This window comes from Eschrichtius robustus, chromosome 1 (assembly GCF_028021215.1).
Source record: "Eschrichtius robustus isolate mEscRob2 chromosome 1, mEscRob2.pri, whole genome shotgun sequence".
Classification (NCBI taxonomy): domain Eukaryota; kingdom Metazoa; phylum Chordata; class Mammalia; order Artiodactyla; family Eschrichtiidae; genus Eschrichtius; species Eschrichtius robustus.
In genome coordinates, this window is record NC_090824.1 from 135,516,565 (window position 1) to 135,529,283 (window position 12,719).

Here is a 12,719-nt window from a genome sequence, read left to right on the forward strand (position 1 = left end):
GGTTCCTCAAAATATTAAAAATAGAATTACCATATGACTCAGCAATTCTACTTCTGGGTATATACACAAAAGAATTTAAAGCAGGTTCTCAGAGAGATATTTGTACACCCATGTGAATAATGCTGCTATTAAACAATAGCTAAAATATGAAAGCAACCTAAGTGTCCATTGACGGATGAATAAATAAGAAAAATTGGTATATGCATACAATGGAATATTATTCAGCCTTAAAAAGAAAGGAAAGAAAGTTGGCAGAAGAGTAAGAAGTGGAGATCACCTTCCTCCCCACAAATACATCAGAAGTACATCTACATGAGGAACAACTCCTACAGAACACCTACTGAACGCTGGCAGAAGACCTCAAACCTCCCAAAAGGCAAGAAACTCCCCACGTACCTGAGTAGGGAAAAGAAAAAAGAAAAAACAGAGACAAAAAAATAGGGATGGGACCTGCACCACTGGGAGGGAGATGTGAAGCAGGAAAGGTTTCCACACACTAGGAAGCCCCTTCGAGGACGGAGACTGCGGGTGGTGGAGGTGGGGAGCTTCGGAGCCACGGAGGAGAGCGCAGCCACAGGGGTGCGGAGGGCAAAGCAGAGATTACCGCACAGAGGATCGGTGCCGAGCAGCACTCACCAGCCCGAGAGGCTTGTCTGCTCACTCTCCGGGATGGGTGGGGGCTGGGAGCTGAGGCTCCGGCTTCGGAGGTCGGACCCCAGGGAGAGGACCGGGGTTGGCTGCGTGAACACAGCCTGAAGGCACCTAGTGCACCACAGCTAGCCGGGAGTGTGTCCGGGAAAAGGTCTGAAACAGCCGAAGAGGCAAGAGACTTTTTCTTCCCTCTTTGTTTCCTGGTGCGTGAGAAGAAGGCATTCAGAGCGCCGCCTAAACGAGCTCCAGAGACAGGTGCGAGCCGCAGCTATCAGCACGGACCCCAGAGACGGGCATGAGACGCTAAGGCTGCTGCTGCCGTCACCAAGAAGCCTGTGAGCAAGCACAGGTCACTGTCCACACCTCCCCTCCCGGGAGCCTGTGCAGCCCGCCACTGCCAGGGTCCCGTGATCCAGGGACAACTTCCCTGGGAGAACACACGGCGCAACGTCATGCCAGCCTCTGCCGCCGCAGGCTCGCCCCGCCTCCGTACCCCTCCCTCCCCCTGGCCTGAGTGAGCCAGAGCCCCCCAGTCAGCTGCTACTTTAACCCCGTCCTGTCTGAGTGGGAACAGATGCCCTCAGGCGACATCCACACAGAGGCGGGGCCGAATCCAAAGCTGAACCCCAGGAGCTGTGCGAACAAAGAAGAGAAAGGGGGGGCTGGCCGAGTGGGGTCAGGCGTGGAGGGCGCGGAACCTTCGCCACCCGGAGCTGTCCGGGCTCCGGCGCCCTGGCCGCCGGCTTTTGGGTGCAGCGTCTTCGCCGGTGAATACCGCTTCCGCTCTCCGGGTGTGGCCGCCAGTCGGGTTGCTCTGCTGTGCTCCATCTCCTTCTCCTAAAGATGCATCCTGACTTATCTCCACACTTGCATACTGAAAAATGCAACGTCTTGATTAACTTGCTTAAGGAATGTCACAAAAATCACAGCATTCTGAAATTTTTTGGTCATTGCAATGATCTTGATCGGGAGATGAGAAAATGCTTGAAGAATGAGTACATGGAAAAGAGGAACAAGAGCAGGGAGCGTGGCAACGCAATGCGAAAGAGACTTTTTAATCCTCCAGAGGAATCTGAAAAATAGATCATATTTTCACTGGATGCCTTGGCTGAGAGAAGACCCAAAGACTCTTGGGTGGTAGCTGAAGGAATCCCGTTGCATTTGGTCTCCAGAATCCTTTGAATGGAAAGTGACCCATGAGAAATCGAGCCTTGGAGAAGTATGGAAGCCCTGGATCCGGAATGTTGGTTGGGCAGAGCTGTTAGAACTCTCTCTCCTCTTCCAGCGCACCTGAGACTTCTAACGTGTTTGTTCCCTTTGCCTGCGGCCCGTTGACATTTGAGTAACTTATCTCCCTCAATAAAATCATTGATTCTAAAAAAAAAAAAAAATGAAGAGAAAGGGCAATCTCTCCCAGCAGCCTCAGGAGCAGCGAATTAAATCTCCACAATCAACTTGATGTACCCTGCATCTGTGGAATACCTGAATAGACAAGGAATCATCCCAAATTGAGCTGGTGGACTTTGGGAGCAATGATATATATATATTTTTCCTTTTTCTCTTTTTCTGTGTGGATGACAGGGTCTTGGTGCTCTGGCCGGGTGTCTGGCCTGTGCCTCTGAGGTGGGAGAGCCGAGTTCAGGACACTGGTCCACCAGAGACCTCCCAGCTCCACGTAATATAAAATGGCAAAAAACTCCCAGAGATCTCCATCTCAAGGCCAAGACCCTGTTCCACTCAACGACCAGCAAACTAAAATGCTGGACACCCTATGCCAAACAACTAGCAAGACAGGAACACAACCCCACCCATTAGCAGAGAGGCTCCCTAAAATCATAATAAGGTCACAGACACCCCAAAACACACCACCAGACACGGACCTGCCCAGCAGAAAGACAAGATACAGCCTCATCCACCAGAACACAGGCACTAGTGCCCCCGACCAGGAAGCCTACACAACCAACTGAAACAACCTTAGCCCCTGGGGTCATCAAAAACGATGGGAACAACGAACCTGCAGCCTGCAAAAAGGAGACCCCAAACACAGTAAGGTAAGCAAAATGAGAAGACAGAGAAACACACAGCAGATGAAGGAGCAAAGTAAAAACCCACCAGACCAAATAAATGAAGAGGAAATAGGCAGTCTACCTGAAAAAGAATTCAGAATAATGATAGTAAAGATGATCCAAAATCTTGGAAATAGAATGGAGAAAATACAAGAAACATTTAACAAGGACCTAGAAGAACTAAAGAGTAAAAAAACCATGATGAACAACACAATAAATGAAATTTAAAATTCTCTAGAAGGAATCAATAGCAGAATAACTGAGGCAGAAGAATGGATAAGTGACCTGGAAGATGAAACAGTGGAAATAACTACTGCAGAGCAGAATAAAGAAAAAAGAATGAAAAGAATTGAGGACAGTCTCAGAGACCTCTGGGACAACATTAAACGCACCAACTTTAGAATTATAGGGGTCCCAGAAGAAGAAGAGAAAAAGAAACGGACTGAGAAAATATTTGAAGAGATTACCATTGAAAACTTCCCTAATATGGGAAAGGAAATAGTTAATCAAGTCCAGGAAGCGCAGAGAGGCCCATACAGGATAAATCCAAGGAGAAACATGCCAAGACACATATTAATCAAACTATCAAAAATTAAATACAAAGAAAAAAATATTAAAAGCAGCAAGGGAAAAACAACAAATAACATACAAGGGAATCCCCATAAGGTTAACCGCTGATCTTTCAGCAGAAACTCTGCAAGCCAGACGGGAGTAGCAGGACATATTTAAAGTGATGAAAGGGAAAAACCTACAACCCATATTACTCTACCCAGCAAGGATCTCATTCAGATTCGACGGAGAAATTAAAACCTTTACAGACAAGCAAAAGCTAAGAGAATTCAGCACCACCAAACCAGCTTTACAACAAATGCTAAAGGAACTTCTCTAGGCAGGAAACACTAGAGAAGGAAAAGACCTACAATAACAAACCCAAAACAATTAAGAAAATGGTAATAGGAACATACATATCGATAATTAACTTAAATGTAAATGGATAAATGCTCCCACCAAAAGACATAGACTGACTGAATGGATACAAAAACAAGACCCATATATATGCTGTCTACAAGAGACCCACTTCAGACCTAGGGACACATACAGACTGAAAGTGAGGGGATGGAAAAAGATATTCCATGCAAATGGAAATCAAAAGAAAGCTGGAGTAACAATTCTCATATCAGACAAAATAGAGTTTAAAATAAAGACTATTACAAGAGACAAAGAAGGACACTACATAATGATCAAGGGATCAATCCAAGAAGAAGATATAACAATTGTAAATATTTATGCACCCAACATAGGAGCACCTCAATACATAAGGCAAATGTTAAAAGGGGAAATCGACAGTAACACAATCATAGTAGGGGACTTTAACATCCCACTTTCACCAATGGACAGATCATCCAAAATGAAAATAAATAAGGAAACACAAGCTTTAAATGATACATTAAACAAGATGGACTTAATTGATATTTATAGGACATTACATCCAAAAATATCAGAATACACTTTCTTCTCAAGTGCTCATGGAACATTCTCCAGGATAGATCATATCTTGGGCCACAAATCAAGCCTTGGTAAATTTAAGAAAATTGAAATCGTATCAAGTATCTTTTCCGACCACAATGCTATGAGACCAGATATCAATTACAGGAAAAAATCTGTAAAAAATACAAACATATGGAGGCTAAACAATACATTACTTAATAACCAAGAGATCACTGAAGAAATCAAAGAGGGAATCAAAAAATACCTAGAAACAAATGGCAATGAAAACACGACGACCCAAAACCTATGGGATGCAGCAAAAGCAGTTATAACAGGGAAGTTTATAGCAATACAATGCTACCTTAAGAAACAAGAAACATCTCAAATAAACAACCTAACCTTACACCTAAAGCAATTAGAGAAAGAAGAACCAAAAAAACCCGAAGTTAGCAGAAGGAAAGAAATCATAAAGATCAGATCAGAAATAAATGAAAAAGAAATGAAGGAAACAATAGCAAAGATCAATAAAACTAAAAGCTGGTTCTTTGAGAAGATAAACAAAATTGATAAACCATTAGCCAGACTCACCGAGGAAAAAAAGGGAGAAGACTCAAATCAATAAAATTAGAAATGAAAAGGGAGAAGTAACAACTGACACTGCAGAAATACAAAGGATCATGAGAGATTACTACAAGCAACTATATGCCAATAAAATGGACAACCTGGAAGAAATGGACAAATTCTTAGAAAAGCACAACCTTCCGAGACTGAAACAGGAAGAAGTAGAAAATATAAACAGACCAATCACAAGCACTGAAATTGAAACTGTGATTAAAAACCTTCCAACAAACAAAACCCCAGGACCAGATGGCTTCACAGGCGAATTCTATCAAACATTTAGAAAAGAGCTAAAACTCAACTCTTCTCAACTCTCAAACTCTTCCAAACTCAAACTCTTCTCAAACTCTTCCAAAATATAGCAGAGGGAGGAACACTCCCAAACTCATTCTACGAGACCACCATCACCCTGATACCAAAACCAAACAAAGATGTCACAAAGAAAGAAAACTACAGGCCAATATCACTGATGAACATAGATGCAAAAATCCTCAACAAAATACTAGCAAACAGAATCCAACAGCACATTAAAAGGATCATACACCATGATCAAGTGGGGTTTATCCCAAGAATGCAAGGATTCTTCAACATACGCAAATCAGTCAATGCGATACACCATATTAACAAACTGAAGAATAAAAACCATATGATCATCTCAATAGATGCAGAAAAAGCTTTCGACAAAATTCAACACCCATTTATGATAAAAACCCTCCAGAAAATAGGCATAGAGGGAACTTACCTCAACATAATAAAGGCCATATATGACAAACCCTCAACCAACATCATCCTCAATGGTGAAAAACTGAAACCATTTCCTCTAAGATCAGGAACAGGACAAGGTTGCCCACTCTCACCATTATTATTCAACATAGTTTTGGAAGTTTTAGCCACAGCAATCAGAGAAGAAAAAGAAATAAAAGGAATCCAAATCGGAAAAGAAGAAGTAAAGCTGTCACTATTTGCAGATGACATGATACTATACATAGAGAATCCTAAACATGCTACCAGAAAACTACTAGAGCTAATCAATGAATTCGGTAAAGTAGCAGGATACAAAATTAATGGACAGAAATCTCTTGCATTCCTATACACTAATGATGAAAAATCTGAAAGAGAAATTAAGGAAACACTCCCATTTACCATTGCAACAAAAAGAATAAAATACCTAGGAATAAACCTACCTAAGGAGACAAAAGACCTGTATACAGAAAACTATAAGACACTGATGAAAGAAATTAAAGATGATACAAACAGATGGAGAGATATACCATGTTCTTGGATTGGAAGAATCAATATTGTGAAAATGACTATACTACCCAAAGCAATCTACAGATTCAATGCAATCCCTATCAAACTACCAATGGCATTTTTCACAGAACTAGAACAAAAAATTTCACAATTTGTATGGAAAAACAAAAGATTCCGAATAGCCAAAGCAATCTTGAGAAAGAAAAACGGAGTTGGAGGAATCAGGCTCCCTGACTTCAGACTATACTACAAAGCTACAGTAATCAAGATAGTATGGTACTGGCACAAAAACAGAAATATAGATCAATGGAACAGGATAGAAAGCCCAGAGATAAACCCACGCACATATGGTCACCTTATTTTTGATAAAGGAGGCAAGAATATACAATGAAGAAAAGACACCTTCTTCAGTAAGTGGTGCTGGGAAAACTGGACAGCTACATGTAAAAGAATGAAATTAGAACACCTGCTAACACCATACACAAAAATAAACTCAAAATGGATTAAAGACCTAAATATAAGGCCAGACACTATAAAACTCTTAGAGGAAAACATAGGCAGAACACTCTATTACATAAATCACAGCAAAATCCTTTTTGACCCACCTCCTAGAGAAATGGAAATAAAAACAAAAATAAACAAATGGGACCTAATGAAACTTAAAAGCTTTTGCACAGCAAAGGAAAACCATAAACAAGACAACCCTCAGAATGGAAGAAAATATTTGCAAAGGAAGCAACTGACAATGGATTAATCTCCAAAATTTACAAAGAGCTCATGCAGCTCAATATCAAAAAAACAAACACCCCAATCCAAAAATGGGCAGAAGACCTAAATAGACATTTCCCCAAAGACATACAGATTGCCAACAAACACATGAAAGAATGCTCAACATCATTAATCATTAGAGAAATGCAAATCAAAACGACAATGAGATATCATCTCACACCGGTCAGAATGGCCATCATCAAAAAATCTAGAAACAGTAAATGCTGGAGAGGGTGTGGAGGAAAGGGAACACTCTTGCACTGTTGGTGGGAATGTAAATTGATACAGCCACTATGGAGAACATTATGGAGGTTCCTTAAAAAACTAAAAATAGAACTACCATACGACCCAGCAATTCCACTACTGGGTATATACCCTGAGAAAATGATAATTCAAAAAGAGTCATGTACCATAATTTTCATTGCAGCTCTATTTACAATAGCCAGGACATGGATGCAACCTAAGTGTCCATCGAGAGATGAATGGATAAAGAAGATGTGGCACATATACACAATGGAATATTACTCAGCCATAAAAAGAAACGAAATTGAGTTATTTGTAGTGAGGTGGATGGACCTAGAGTCTGTCATACAGAGTGAAGTAAGTCAGAAAGAGGAAACCAAATACCGTATGCTAACACATATATATGTAATCTAAAAAAAAAAAAATGGTCATGAAGAATCTAGGGGCAGGACGGGAATAAAGATGCAGACCTACTTCAAGAGAATGCACTTGAGAACACGGGGAGCGGGAAGGGTAAGCTGGGACAAAGTGAGAGAGTGGCATGTACATATATACACTACCAAATATAAAACCAATAGCTAGAGGGAAGCAGCTGCATAGCACAGAGAGATCAGCTCGGTGCTTTGTGACCACCTAGAGGGGTGGGATGGAAGGTGGGAGGGAGGGAGACGCAAGAGGGAAGAGATATGGGGATATATGTATGTGTATAGCTGATTCACTTTGTTATAAAGCAGAAACTAACACACCATTGTAAAGCAATTATACTCCAATAAAGATGTTTAAAAAAAAAAGGAAGGAAATTCTGCAGTATGCTACAATGTGGGTGAAACTTGAGGACATTATGCTAAGTGAAATAAGCCAGTCACAAAAAGGCAAATACTGTATGATTCCACTTACATGAGATACTTACGTAATAGGGAAGAACAAATCTGACTCCATATTGGATCCGTTTCTTTTACTTTGTAAAAGTTTCTTTTACTTTGTATTCTATTGCTTTTGCTACAAGTTAATCACTAAAGGGATGTTGCCTATAGCTTATAGTATACATAATAGCCCATCATGGGGAACCCTGCCTCCCATGCAATGAGCATTGAGCTAAAATACCTTTGTTTAGCTCACAGAAAACATTCTGATCAGGCCCACCTGTGAATGGCTGCAGTAAAGAAGAAATTAACACCTCCCCTCAGGCACCTGGCCAGAATCAGGAAATATTTGCAACAACTCATCGCCCTTTTACTTTACCTCCTCACCTCTCCCTCTTCATTCTGTGAAAGAAACTAACGTCCAAATCCGGGTAAGATGGTTCTTTGGGACAGTAGTCCGCCATCTTCTCAGTCTGCTGGCTTTCCAAATAAAGTCACTATTCCCTGCCCCAACAACTTGTCTCTTGATTTACTGACCTGTCGTGCAGCAAGCAGCACAAGCTTGGAGTCAGTAACCCTTAGGGTAGTAAAAATTATAAAGACAGAAAGTAGAATGTTGGTTGATACGGGCCAGGGGAAGGGGAGAATGGGGAGATTTTGTTTAATGGGTAGAGAGTTTGTTTTGTAAGATGAACAGGGTCATGGGGATGGATGCTGCTGATGGGTGCACAACAACGTGACGGTATTTAATACCACAGAATTATATACTTTAAAAATGGGTAAATGGTAAATTTTATGTTACTGTATTTTACCACAATGAAAAAGAATTTTCCCTTCTCAACTCTTATATTTGGTAACCCTATAGTTTGTTTAAGAAAGGCAGAAAAAGGACTTCCCTGGCGGTGCAGTGGTTAAGAATCCATCTGCCAATGAAGGCAACACAGGTTCAAGCCCTGGTCCAGGAAGATCCCACGTGCCGTGGAGCACCTAAGCCCGTGCGCCACAACTACTGAGCCTGCGCTCTAGAGCCCATGAGCCACAACTACTGAAGCCCGCATGCCGCAACTATTAAAGCCCGCGTGCCTAGAGCATGTGCTCTGCAACAAGAGAAGCCACCACAATGAGAAGCCCGCGCACCGTAACGAAGAGTAGCCCCCGCTCGCCGCAACTAGAGAAAGCCTCATGCAGCAACGGAGACTCAATGCAGCCAAAAATTAATTAATTAATTATTTTTTTTTAAAAAAAGGCAAAAAAAAAATATACTTGATTCTTTCCCTTACCAGGTTTAGAATAAAAGTTGAATCACTAACATCCTCCAAAGGTGATCAACTTATTTCTTCTAAATAAATAGAACGACAGGCTTGACCTAGATAACTATCAACTCAGAGCTCTCATAGCTTAACATAGTTGATATGTTTCAATTCATTGCAGTTCTTTTTGATGCTTGAAATATTATATTTTGTTCAGCGAGAGGCTCCTCAAAGACAGGATTTAAAGAAACCCTTTTCTCCTGCCCCTGGAAAGTAGAATAGGCAGAAAATCAGACACAGAATTGAATCATAAGGATGGCAGAACTGCAAAGGAGACTGCATGATCAACCGTAATTGATCTCCTATCCTAAATGCAGGGTCCCTGATAGAAAAGTAATGGGATCCAGATACCTGGTATGGGAAAATTTGAATGGATACACTCGAGAACCTTGAACCTCCAGTTTTCCCTGAACGTGCTAGGCTAGAAGCAGCCCCCCACCCCAAACCCTAATAAGCAGAACAGCCTCTTGCTGCCTGGAGACTAGGTGAAGAACTTCCCTGAGGTGGGTACCTTACAGAATGATAAAGTGTGCCCTTCTCATTGCTGCCCCACATTGCCACCAGACCAATAACTACGGTCAGTCATCATCACGGCCCAAGATCACAAGTACAGTCCTGCTCTGGGCGAAACAGTTTATTCACCAAAAGAGTTTCAGGAGCTAATATATACCGGAAGAATTTGGGAGAGGAGGTATAAGAGAAGACAAGGGTGTTGGGCCAAGAGTAGAATAAAAGGTTGTATACATGAGAATTTATTGACCTGCGAGCACTCTCCTGTGACTAAGAATTTAATGCCCTGTCAACAACACCTGGAGCTCTAACATGCTGCTGGAATGGCTCCTTGAAGCCTGGACCTGACGTTTGCTGCAGTAAATTAGGCGGAGATCATATAACTACTTTCCCAAAGAATCAAGGAAGGACATTCCCAGAAACTGACATGAGGGCGTCAAAGGCTATGCTTTGGGAGTAAGGAAGATTCCCTAGGCATAAGGAAAAAATGGGAAAAGACACACCCTAACAAAACCGAACCAAGCCTTGACATACATGGTCAAGTTAATCCATTAGTAATTTAATTGCTGGCCAGAACAAAACTCAGCACTATTTAGAGTACAATAACACAATCCAAATCTCTACAATGTATGTTCAATGTCCAGCATATAAAAAAATATTTATGGGACTTCCTTGGTGGCACAGTGGTTAAGACTCCATGCTCCCAATGCAGGGGGCCCAGGTTCAATCCCTGGTCAGGGAACTAGATCCCACATGCATGCTGCAACTAAGAGTTCACATGCTACAACTAAGGAGCTGGCGAGCCACAACTAAGGAGCCCACATGCTGCAACTAAGGAGCCCAAGTGCTGTAACTAAGACCTGGCTCAACCAATATAAAACAAACAAATAAATAAATAAATAAAATTTACTAGACATGTGAAGCAGCAAGAAAATGTATCCTAAAATTAAGAGAAAAACCAGTCAACACAAGCAGACTCATAAATGGCTGAGATATTAGAATTAGGAGACAAGGGCATAAAAAAATAATCACATTAAATACATTGAAGAGTTTAGAGGAATAATATCTTTTAGCTTAAGTATGTCCCAAATAATGCATGGGACACAGTTATACTAAAAAAAATATTCCTTGTTTATTAGAATTCTAAATTTCACTGTGCATTCTGTATTTTACCTAGCAACCCTACCCCAATGCCAAGCAGGAGAAGAGTCCAAAGCCCCAGCCTCCTGCAGGTGGCCTGGTGGGGAGCAATTGTACATTGGATGGATTTGAGATGCTCAGTCATTTACTATGTCAATTTTTGCCAGACCTGTGTACTGTTGATTTTTTTACTTAATATTTTAATTTAAATCAATTCTTTTTCATTTTTCATTTTTTAACTTATTTGAAATCATTATAGATTCAGGGATTTCAAAGATATTGCAGCGAGGTTCTATGTACCCTTCACTTTGTTTCCTCCAATGGTTACATGTAAGTATAGTACAATATCAAAACAATACCAAATGTATAGTTCTATGTCATTTTATCACATGTAGATTTGTGTAACCACCTATGATCAAGATTCAGAACTATTCCATCACTACAAAGAGCTCCCTCTGCTACTGGTTTGTAGTCACACCTTACCTTCCGCCCTCCCACCATCCCTATCCCCTGGCAACCACTGATCTGCTTTCCATCTCTATAATTTTGTCATTTCAAGACTGCTATATAAACAGAATCATATGCTATTGACCTTTTGAGATTGGCTTTTTTTTTCTATTCAGCACAATACCCTTGAGACCCATCCAAGTTGTTGCTTGTATCAATAGCTTGTCCCTATTTATTGCTGAATAGTGTGAAAATAAAGGGAAATCTCACTAAAATGGAGTCAGAAGGCCAGAAGGGGGAGCTCTTGCGCAGTACCACTCCATGTCAATTACAGGAAGAATTGTCAATTACAGACCCCAACAGGAAAAGATGTACATTGTATCTTCTACAAGACATTGACTAACCTCCCCAACTCAGCCAAACAGAAACCACCATCACCCTGAACTCTCACTTTTCTCCAACGGACTTTCATTCAGAACAAACCCTCTTAACTTCCTTCCCCCTTTTACTCTATAAAATAATGTTCCTCTCCTTTGTTTGTTGGACTTGCTTATGACTTTCGCTGTAGCTTGCTTATCCAGAATTGCAATTCCTCTGCCATTTCCAAATAAACCCATTTTTGCTAGTAAAATAACTTTATTTCTAAGGTCAACAATAGTAGTTTGTGGTATGGATATAAAACAGTTTGCTTCACCATCATTCGAGGGATATTTGGCTGTTTCCAGTTTGGGGCTCTTACAAATAAATCTGCCATGAGCAATCATATATAGGGTTTTGTGCAGGCATAAGTTTTTATCTTTCTCTGATAAATGCCCAGGAGTGCAATTGCTAGGTCATATTAGGTATATGTTTAGTTTTTAAGAGAAACTGCCAAACTATTTTCCAGAGTGTTTGTACCATTTTATATTCCTATCAGCAACATATGAGAGATCCAGTTTCATCTGTATTGATATTGTCACTACTTTTTAGTTCACTACCTTTTAGTTCAGCTGTTCTAATAAGTACGTAGTTCTCTTACCATGGTCTGAATTTGCATTTCCCTAATGGTTAGTGATGTTGAACATCTACTCCTTTTTAAACCTAAACAAATGTATTTAAAAAGGCAATTTGGTAAGTGATTCTCAAAGTGTGGTCCCTGAACCAGCAGCAACAACATCACCTGGGAACTTGTTAGAAATGTAAATTATCAGGCTCCACCTCAGATCTACTGAATCAGAAACCCTGGGGGAGGGAATTCCCTGGCAGTCCAGTGGTTAGGACTCAGCGCTTTCACTACCGAGGGCCCGGGTTTGATCCCTGGTTGGGAAACTAAGATCCCGCAAGCCACACAGCACGGCCAAAACAAACAAACAAACAATAAGTGT

The 12,719-nt window shown here is 41.0% G+C and overlaps 1 pseudogene; it reads left to right on the forward strand.

Annotated features, from left to right (window-relative positions):
• The first annotated feature begins 1,345 nt into the window (after positions 1-1,345).
• Positions 1,346-1,973, forward strand: LOC137760137 (COX assembly mitochondrial protein 2 homolog pseudogene; annotated as a pseudogene).
• The last annotated feature ends 10,746 nt before the right edge of the window (positions 1,974-12,719 follow it).